Here is a 10,229-nt window from a genome sequence, read left to right as displayed (position 1 = left end):
AACAAATATTTATTGAGCTTCTGTTATGTGCTATGTGCTGGGAAACCATTAAGAACATGGCATCTACCATTGTGAAACTTGCAGATTAGTGGGGAAGGCAGCCTCTGAATAATTTCAATGTAGGGTAACACATAAACTGGGGGTTTCAGAAATGGCCTTCTGTGAAAGTAATTTCTAATCTGTAGTAGAGACATTAGGTGCCCAGGGGTGGATGGAGGGATTCCAGTTAGGAGACTCTTGTGGAAGGCTAAGAAAGGGTTACAAAGTGGACTGCAGGTGAAAATATTGGAACTTCTGTTCAGGTTACTAGATTGATAGTGGCCCCGTTAGCCCATACATCAAATGGCTCCCTGTCACTTACAGTACTCAAGGTATCTCGAAGAAGACACAAAGGAATACAGTGATGCCCTCACTGACTTGTTCTCTTTGGCAGATTTCAATGTATTATAGTTCTGTGCACTTAGTTGAGGGAATTTATAAATTACATTATCTAGTTTAGCTTGTCTTCCCAAATAGACAAGTAGAGTTAGAAGATTCCTCTAAACTTCAGATTTTAAAAATAATAATAACATGAGAATAAAGAAGCAAGAAAAAGTAGAGCTGACACTTCCAGTCCTATTAAGACCTCTTTTGTCAGCCACAATGTCAGGTATAGCAATGGCCCTCTAACCGACTGTGGAAAAGAATCTGTCAAAACAAATTCAGAATTATGAAGTAGGTTTCATGGGTTCACATTCATAATTATTAAGAATGACTCTCATTTTAGTGTCCATTTGCAGGCTAACAATGAAAAATAAGTAAATCTTTGTAAATTAGTGAACGGGATTGAGAAATGAATGGCTTGATTTGGGAAGTATAGCCAATAGGGCACTGCCCCCACTGGGTCTCTGTGAGGTCCCTTTTCAGCTATGACAGCCATTACATGAAAGAATCAAATTTGAAAGCCAGATTTGAAAGTACACTTGTGAACTGCTGTATCACAGAGTATTCAACTAAGATTTAAAAAATGATATTGTATAGTGAAGCAAATTTCTCTAACATGAAAGTATCTTAATGACAATTAGGAATATATGTTTAGTAATAGAATAAAGTATTGTTATCAAATAAATAAATGTAAAATCTTACCATTTGAATTTTTAATTTTTTGTGAATGTTTTTAATGTACATAATAAATAGGATAGTAATACATACATATTATTGTCAAATACATACATGAACATATTATGTTGGGGAGGTATATGTGGTATAGTTTTAATGAGATGTGTTATCAGTGCCCTATGAGGGAAACTTCCCCCACAGTGAGCTGATGGAGGCCCATACCAGTGACGGTTGTGAGGATGGAGGAAAGCGAACAGATGTCAGAAATATTTAGGAGGTGAAGTAATAGGACTCATGATATTCCTCTAAAAATGTACACTGGATCATGTCCATCACCTGCTCCTTATTAAAATCCTTAGCATAAACAGAATAGAGTCCAAACAAGGGTCACGTCCTCAGGGAAGTCTTCCTTGATTCCTAGGTCAGAACATGGTCCTCTGTTCCTCTCACAGAGCCATACTCCTTTCTGCAGAGCACTTATCTCCACCTGTAACTTGTACATTCACTGGCAAGATCATTTGAGTAATATTGATCTCTCACTCTAACTCCAAGCTTCAGGAAAGACTAGCAGAAGGCCTGGCATTTAGTAAATGTTACTCAGAAGAGTGAATTAATTAGATGTGAAGAGTGAAGGGGATGAGCCAAAATACCCCCATCCTTCTAGCTTGAGCAACTATGCCCATGGTGGTGCCATTTCCCAATATGGGGTTTATGGGAAGAGAAGAGGGTTCAAGTTGGAAACACACACACACATACACAATGATTTCAATTCTGGACATGTTACTTTTGAATCAAAAACTTTGAACATTTTCTTTTAGGAACACATAAATATGTGTATAAATAACTATAAATATATGTCAACAGAAGACTATCAATTCTAAATCTCATTAAATTAGCCCCTTTGTGATTATGAAATAGCTTCATATGCCTAAAATATAACCAAATAAAGAACCCTTCAAAATCAAGCACAGTGAATATTATGTGGTGTTTCTTATTTTAAGAACAATCATGGGCTGGGCGTGGTGGCTTATGCCTGTAATCCCAGCACTTTGGGAGGCCACAGCGGTTGGATCACCTGAGGTCAGGAGTTCGACACCAGCCTGACCAATATGGTGAAACCCCGCCTCTACTAAAATTACAAAAATTAGCTGGGTGTGGTGGTGTACTCCTGTATTCCCAGCTACTCAGGAGGCTGAGGCAGGAGAATCACTCAAACACAGGAGGCAGAGGTTGCAGTGAGCTGAGATCACGCCACTACACTCCAGCCTGGACAACAGAGCAAGTCTCTGTCAAAAACAACAACAACAAAAAACAAAACAAAACAAAAACAAAAAAAGAACACAATCATTTAGAATGGAAGCTTATTTTAGTAAAGCATGTTACTCTACTCAAGTAATAAATAGAATTCTTCCTCCGAAATACTGCCAGCAGAAAAAAAATTTTTTTAAATGCTTCTTCCCAAAGGCACCTTTTCTTTTCTTTTTTTTTTCTTTTCTTTTTTTTGAGATGGAGTTTTGTTCTTGTTGCCCAGGCTGGAGTGTAACGGCATGATCTCAGCTCATCACAACTTCCGCCTCCTGAGTTCAAGCGATTCTCCTGCCTCAGCCTCACGAGTAACTGGGATTACAGGCATGTGCCACCACACCCGGCTAATTTTGTATTTTTAGTGGAGAAGCTGTTTCTCCATGTTGGTCAGTCTGGTCTTGAACTCCCTACCTCAGGTGATCCGCCCACCTAGGCCTTCCAAAGTGCTGGGATTACGGGGGTGAGCTACTGCGCCCGGCTCACTTTTACTTCTTAATTAACACATTCTTATAGGTTCAAAACTTATCTTTCTCACCTTAAAGTTAAGATTGAGAGTTGAATTGGAGGCCTAACTCTTCTTTAATACCTTCTTTCTCCTCATTCCCACTGTACGAGAAATGGGAGTGGAGGTGTGGGCTTAACAGCTGTTTCAGCATGAAGTGAACACAATAGAATACTTTGTGCCTATAAACTTGGACTTTGAAACTTCATTGCCCCATTTTTATTTCTGCAAAGTGTGCAAAATAATAACAGGTACCATTTATTGGACACTTATTATATAAGTGTCCAATATATACCCAGCACTGTGCTTAGGTACTCTGTAGACTTTGAGTCATTTGATCACCAGATGGGTATCTGTATTAGTCCATTCTTGCATTGCTATAAAGAAACACCTGAAACTGGATGATTTATAAAGAAAAGAGGTTTAATTGGCTCACAGATCTGCAGACTGTACAGGAAACATGGGAGCATCTGCTTCTGGGGAGGCCTCAGGGAGCTTTTACTCTTAGCAGAAGCCAAAGCAGGAGCAGGCACTTCACATGGTGAAAGCAGGAGCCAGAGAGTGAGAACAACCAGATCTCTGGAGAACTCACTCACTATCATGAGAAAAGCACACAAGGGGATGGTGCTAAACCATGCGTCAGAAATCTGCCCCCACGATCCAATCACCTCCCAACAGGCCCTACCTCCAACATTAGAAATTACATTTCGATATGAGATTTGGGTAGGGACACACATCCAAACTATATCCATATCATTTTCCCCATTTTGCAACAAGCTAGGGAACTGCACTCACAGTTGATCTGCAGAATGTTGCATATCAGACAAGTTAGATATTAAACTTCCAGGACTGATTATTTGGTCCTGGGTCTTTAGTTAACTTGAATAAATGTCGCAGTATTGCCACACAGTTGCAATTCCTAATAAACTCCACTTCCACTTCCCCTAACAGATAAAAAATAAATAAGTGACCTTACAAATATGACTCAGGCCAAAATCAGAGACAGTAGACATTTTTAAAGTGTCTCGAGTCAGGTATGGTGCTTCAGGCCTGTAATCCTAGCATTTTTGGGAGGCCGACGCAGGAGGGTGGCTTGAGGCCATAAAGTTGAAACCAGACTGGACAACAAAGTGAAAATCTGTTTCTACAATAATAATAATACTAAAGAATAACCAGGCATAGTGGCACACACCTATAGTCCCAGCTACTCAGGAAGCTGAGGCAGGAGGATCCCCTGGTTCCATCTGAGGCTGTGGTGAGCTATTATGATTGAACTACTGCACTCCAACCTGGGCAACAGAATGATACCTTGTCTCTAAAATTAATTAACTAATAAGATAATAAAAGATAGTTTGGTTCTGGGATTTTAATTTAACTTCAGTTTAGAGTAAGTGGGGGTATTTGACCTCTTGCCAGAATCGGTTATCCATCTGGTGAGGTAGAATGTTCATTTCAATGATGGAAGAGGTAACAATAGCCCCTGACGCAGTGCTACCCACCAAGGAATGTTAGGGCACACAGTGCCATGTATCTGCAGAAGGCTGGCCAACACAATTTGGGAGCTCTTTTAATTGCAAATTTGCTTTTTCCTATCGCTGCTTTACTAACTTCTAGTGTCAAAATATTGTCATCTATGAATGAGATTCAAAGAACATCAAGTATGATAAAAAGAATTAATCAGGCAAAAGAAAGTGAAAGTCAAGGAAAACCAATCATCTTAAAGACCATTTGTTGTTTAGGGTAGACCCTATAAATAGGAATAAAAGACTGCAGAATAAACAATTTATTTTCCAATGAGATTGGATTTGTTCATCTAATGGCTGCAGTGTTTCTGTTACAAGTAGAAGACATGCAGGACACTTGTTCTGAGATAATCTTACCAGCTGACTTTCCTACTTTTTCATCAAAGCTTGCAGTGAGCCGAGATCGCGCCACTGCACTCCAGCCTGGGTGACACAGCGCGAGACTCCGTCTCAAAAAAAAAAAAAAAAAAAAAAAAAAAAAATCAGATTTTCCACTGGTAGTCCTTCACAGATTTTTAAAAACACTATATTCAGAAAATAGTTTTGATCTTATTACCCAAAACTTCTTATACAAGAAGACTGCTGGTATCAAACCAGATGTATTTGGAAAGCTTTGAAAACCAGTGCAGGAAAGCACATATTCTCTGTAAGTGCACAGCTGGTGGTGGCCCCTTCTGCAGCTGTCCTACTGGGCAACCCAGGTAGGGAGCAAGTGCAACCCGGGTGAGTACAGGGTGAAGCTGGGATGAGAGCAGATGTGGCTTAAGTTCAGGCTGAATCCTCTTTGGGGTATAATTGATTTTTCTTCACAAAGCTGACCCACCTTCCTGGAGCCATACCAAAAAGAGCTATGGGGGCTACAAGAAAACTCTCAGGCCACCTAAAGTTACCCAATTCTCCTTTCATAGTACAAATTCCTTCCCTAACCTCACTTTCAGAGCAGATACAGAATTTTCTCAGTTCCATAGGGCAGCCTACAATCAAACCTGGTAATGTGTCCTGAACACCTGAATAACATTGGAAATCTGCTCAAATGGGAAAGGTCCACAAATAACATTAGATACTATCCACAAGGCTCTTGAACCTCACAACTCTATTACTGAGAAAACTCCCTGAAAACTCCTGTTACTGAAAAAAAATCCCTGGACTCTACTAAAATAGGGCAGTGGTTCCTATTCAGAGGGAGAGTGGCCCGAGACCCTTTCCACCCACTAGCCCTCCAAAGATGGTTATTCCAGAATCAGGGAACATTTTAGATCCAGCCATAGAAAACTGGCTTAGCAGTCAGCTCTGGATGTAAGATTTGGATGTGCCACTTAGGGCTATGTGGACTTGGGATAAATTCCCTAACCTTTGAGTCAGGGATTAGGATAGGCTGCCCTATTAGGAATGTCATGAGAATTAAATGAGAGACCATCTGTGAAGTGTTTAACCTGCTGTTTGTCTCTCAGTAAGCACACAGTGAATAGAGGAATCATCCAGACATCTCTGGCCTCAATTTGAGACCACAGCAGCCTCCATGTTGATGTTTACTCTGGTTCTAGGTTGTCAACTAAAATCCAGAGGAGGGGTGAAGATCCTTCAAACTCTAGGCCCAAGAATGTCTGATTGCAAATGGTTGTAGTACCACTGTGAAGACTGAGCACGGATTTTGAATTCGGACCTGAATGGGAATCACTTCCCCTTCACTAATTACTGTCTTAGGTGAACATGGCTAATTCAACTTTGTATTTGTTTTCCTGTTTATACAATGAGGATAATATCCAATTGAGGGATTGAAAGCTTTAAATGAGATATTTACATGTAAAGTCCTTAGAACAATAGCTGCCATATCATAAGAGCTCAATTCATAACTATTGAATCCAATTCAAAAAGTGCTAAATAACTGCAGTCATTTTGGTATATAGAAACTAGCCAGTAACTTAAAATTGGAACCAAAAGATAAGCTTGGTTCAGATAATCTTCAAACACTGATGAATACACATTCTGCCTTTAATAAGGTAAATATTCCAACAGGCCTATTAAGCTATAACTCATAGTTCATCTACTTTACCTATTCAGATTTCTTACCTTATTGATAAGAATTATTTGTGCCAGACAAGGTGCATACTACTTAAAATCATTAATTTCACACTAAATTAGCTTCCTTTAGTAAGGTAAAAAGAACCAACTTTTTGACGACCTATAGAATATTGCTATGTTGTGTGTACTCTTCTTCCCTTTTTTACAAATTTAGAAAACAGGATTAGTACAAAAGTTAAGCAGATGAGGGAAGCAGTAAGCGTCAGAGGAAGAAATTGAATGCAGGTCTGTCTGAGCTAGCCTGCCCATGTGTTTGCCCTTTCTGTTTGCTCTGAACTTTCCATTTCTCAGTATTTCTCAAGAGCATGCCTTCTAAATAGGATTCTCAGGAAGCCACTATTGAATTAATAAAGGCCATTTACAGCCATTCGAAGGGAATAAGAAGTTTAGTCGGTGATGAGTTACAAATTTGGTTATCATCTCGCTTTTCCAGTGGTGATGAAAAAGCAAAAATCACTCAAATACAATGACTACTGTCTGCTTGAAACGCTCCAGGTAATTTTTGAATTATGATTCACCTTGCCCTTCCTGTTTTGATGAGCCATGAACAGGAGACTGAACCATCCCTGTCAATAAAAAGCTCGCATTTCCACCCTGCAAATTCGCGCTATAATGACAGTGTAATTGGCTGAGGCGCAGGTGGGATTTCCTGTCGCCATTTTAAGACACAACTCTTCTGCAAGGAAGTGCCCAGCCAGTAAAAGGGGGCTGTGTCTGAAACAAAGAGTAAGCGGGGAAAAAAGGGAACCAGGCCCAGTTGCCCCTGTTCCCCTCCATCGCGCTCCGTTGTCCCCAGGACTTGGAGCGCCCCAGCTCAGTTAACCTGGACGCACCAGGTCCTTCGGTCGGAACCACATGGGGTCTCCAGGCCCTCTAAGAGCTGGCCCCCGCCTCTTGCGCCTAGGCCGGTGCTTTCTCGGCGCTCAGCAAATCCTTCTGGTTGCCTCACACCCAGTCCCCAAAGCAGAGCTCCACAGGGCAGATCTCAGGAAGGGCTTGCCAGGTCTGCGGATGCTGGATCCGGAAGAAGGGAGGTGCCTCCAGCTTCAGGATAGGGACAAAGGGTTTCTAAAGGTGCCCGAGCTCCCCGCTCCCCCTGTCGCTTCGTTCCCCTTCCCGCCAACCCGGGCCATCTGCGGGCTGTACCCAGGGCCAACCCTCCGCTCCAACGCTGCTCGTAGTCCCAGGCGCTCCCCGCTGCTCTACGGGCTGGGCTCGGACCGGCCACTCCCGCGGCCATCCTCATGCTGCGCCCTTCCCACAATGCAACTCCCTCGCTCCTTCGGCCCCGGCGGGGCTCTGGCGTACCCAAAATGCAGGCCCCAGCGGAACGCACAGCCCTCCTGTCCTCCTCCGGTGCCCCTTTAGCCACCCCACCCCCATCTCTAAGGGCTCTCATTCTCCAGCTGCCGCCGCAGCTGGGTCCCGAACACGCCGCCGGGCCCCGGGAGGGAGAGGGGCAGGTGCCAGGGCGGTGCGCAGCCTCCGCTCCCGGTGCCACCTTCAGTGCGGCGGGCACACGCGCGCCCCGCAACCCCTCCCTCACCCTTTCCCCGTTGCTCAATCTCCGCCAGCCGCGGTCGCTGCATCGTCAGAGAGCTGCAAGAGGGAGGCAGCAAGGCGCGGCCGCCAGCAGTGACACCATGTGACCGGCACGGCTCAGTGACACGCAGCTTTGGTTAAAGAGCGGGCGCACAGGAGGGGAGGAGACGGCGCGCGGGACAGGGAGGAATGGCCTGTCCCCCTTAAACCATCACAAGCCATGGTTGCGGAAGGGCCACGCGCCTCCCAGTAGGAGAATGACTCCGATTCGTGACCCTCAGCGCGGGTGTATATAGATGTAAGTGCGAGGCCGGCGAGCAGAGTGTGAGTGGGGGTTGGTGGTGAGGGGAGATTCTGATGCAATCGGCCCGGAAAGGAGGAGGAGAGACAGGCGAGCGCGGACTGGGGCAGCCACGCCACTCCGCCTGAAGGTCGCCAGGAGCCTCCGCCCTTCACCTTCCTCGGAAATCCGCCAGGCCACGCCAAGCTCCCTGCCCAGCCCTGACTGACGGGAGCCACCTTTTCCCGGCCTCCGCAGCCAGACCTTGACACAAAGGACATCAAACTGCCGAGGGTAAAAACCCCGGAAGGGCGGACACATCCACGTCGCCTTTCGCCACCTTTCCCTTTATCTGCGGAGGTAAGGTGATTATCCGTTCCCTGGGAGGGCTGGGCAAGCGGCGAGGGGATGTTTAGATGTGGGAGGAGGCGGTAACGTAGAAATCATCTCTGCTGGCGTGAAAGCAGAGAGAGCTAGGCTGTGCCGGATGCTTTCGGATGTTGCTTTTAGGAGAGGAAAAGTCCAGGTCTCCTGTGCTTCCCGAACGCATGCGGCAGAGCGAGGAAGCGCCAGGGCCCCCGAGTTCACCTTTGCGTGGGCTGTGGCTTACTTTTTGGTTTGTTTTCCTGTGGCTTTGGTGTGTTTTCCTGTGGCTGTGGCGGAGTGTGGTACCAGATCTGGTTCCATTTTTACGAGGACCGGGAACCACGCAGGTCTGGAGGGAGAGCGCATCTGACCCGAGGGCGCGACCCTGTTCTAGGAGTGTTTGAATCCCCGACCTTTGGGGAAAATTTCCTGTGTCCCCAAGGCCCAGGGGAGATCGTGTGATGTCCTGGGGTGCTGCGTGTGGCCGGCTGGGTAGCCGCGGCGGACCACCAGTAAATCGGGGCACGTTTGCCGTCCTTCCTGGTGCTCTGCCCCTCTGTAACGCGGGGAAGTAGGAGGGCGCGAGGAGAAATTACTAAAGGATGTTTGCAAGTGACTCACTGTCCTTTCCTGCCCTGAAGAGGTTTTTCTAAAATGCAGAGGGTGGCGGGGGACAGGGATAGTGTTTTTTCGAGAGCCGGGATGTGCTGGAGCCAGCGAACAAAAGGCCACCTCTTGCACGGTCTTGGGCGCTGACTGCTCTCGCTTCCAGTCCTACCTCCTTCCCAACCCCCGACAGCAAGCTCGCGTCCCTAAACATTGCCACAGAGGCCTTTAAATGCGTGGGTCGGTGCCGGGAGGAGAGCGCACCTTCGCCCTTGTGCGAGCCCTTTGCCCCCTAAATTACCCACCTCCCGGAGCATGGGGCCCCTCAGTACCGTTGGGATCCGGTAGGTTACCCGGCTGCTTGGGCGCCGATTCCCTGCCAAATCGCCCGCCCAAGGTTTTTGCTGAACTGTAGTCAGTGAAGGCACAAGTGCATATGGCAGCAAAAGGAATTTCGCGGTAACCGCGTCACGCCGCTCCCAGTGCCTTTCACAGGCTGCCTTGGACTGGGGAAGGTGGTGCTACAATTCAGAGTCCTTTGTCTTGCTCTGCGGCGCGGACCCGAGGCTTATACAAACCCTCGTTCTCTGTTAGAAACTAACTGCCGCCAGGATTCGTTTACTTTCTCAGACGAATCCACGGTGATGTGTGTAGTAACAGTGAAAAAAGACGCCTCTGCTAGAAAACGGTATTCATTTGCGTTTGGAAGGGGTTTTGACCTCTCTGCAGTGGGTTTTTACATTTTTCAATACAAGGGGGAGGAAGAAAATACATTTATGGTTTGCAGAATGCAGGGCCCAGCGAGGGTGTAATTTGTCACCTTGATAAAAGAAACTGTGCAGCAACTCGTGCTTTTTCTGACGTCAGAAGGACAACGGAAATAAAACCTGAGCTCGGTGCATGGCTGGCCTCGTTGTCAGATACC

General features: G+C 45.8%; 1 protein-coding gene across 5 annotated transcripts in view; it reads left to right on the top strand.

Moving 5' to 3' along the window:
- Positions 1 to 7,795: 7,795 nt before the first annotated feature.
- SLC38A1 (solute carrier family 38 member 1) overlaps positions 7,796 to 10,229 on the top strand; it is an 87,056-nt gene continuing 84,622 nt past the window's right edge. Inside the window, exon 1 of one of the 5 annotated variants that reach the window (XM_025401127.1) lies at positions 7,796 to 8,350. The gene's annotated coding sequence lies outside the window, so the exon portion shown is untranslated. Of the gene's footprint in view, positions 8,693 to 9,229; positions 9,993 to 10,229 lie in introns of those variants that run through there. The other 4 variants (XM_025401126.1, XM_025401128.1, XM_025401130.1 and 1 more) reach the window with 4 other exon arrangements.

Source organism: Theropithecus gelada, chromosome 11 (genome assembly GCF_003255815.1).
Source record: "Theropithecus gelada isolate Dixy chromosome 11, Tgel_1.0, whole genome shotgun sequence".
Classification (NCBI taxonomy): Eukaryota; Metazoa; Chordata; class Mammalia; order Primates; family Cercopithecidae; genus Theropithecus; species Theropithecus gelada.
This window is presented reverse-complemented; position numbering and strand designations above follow the sequence as displayed.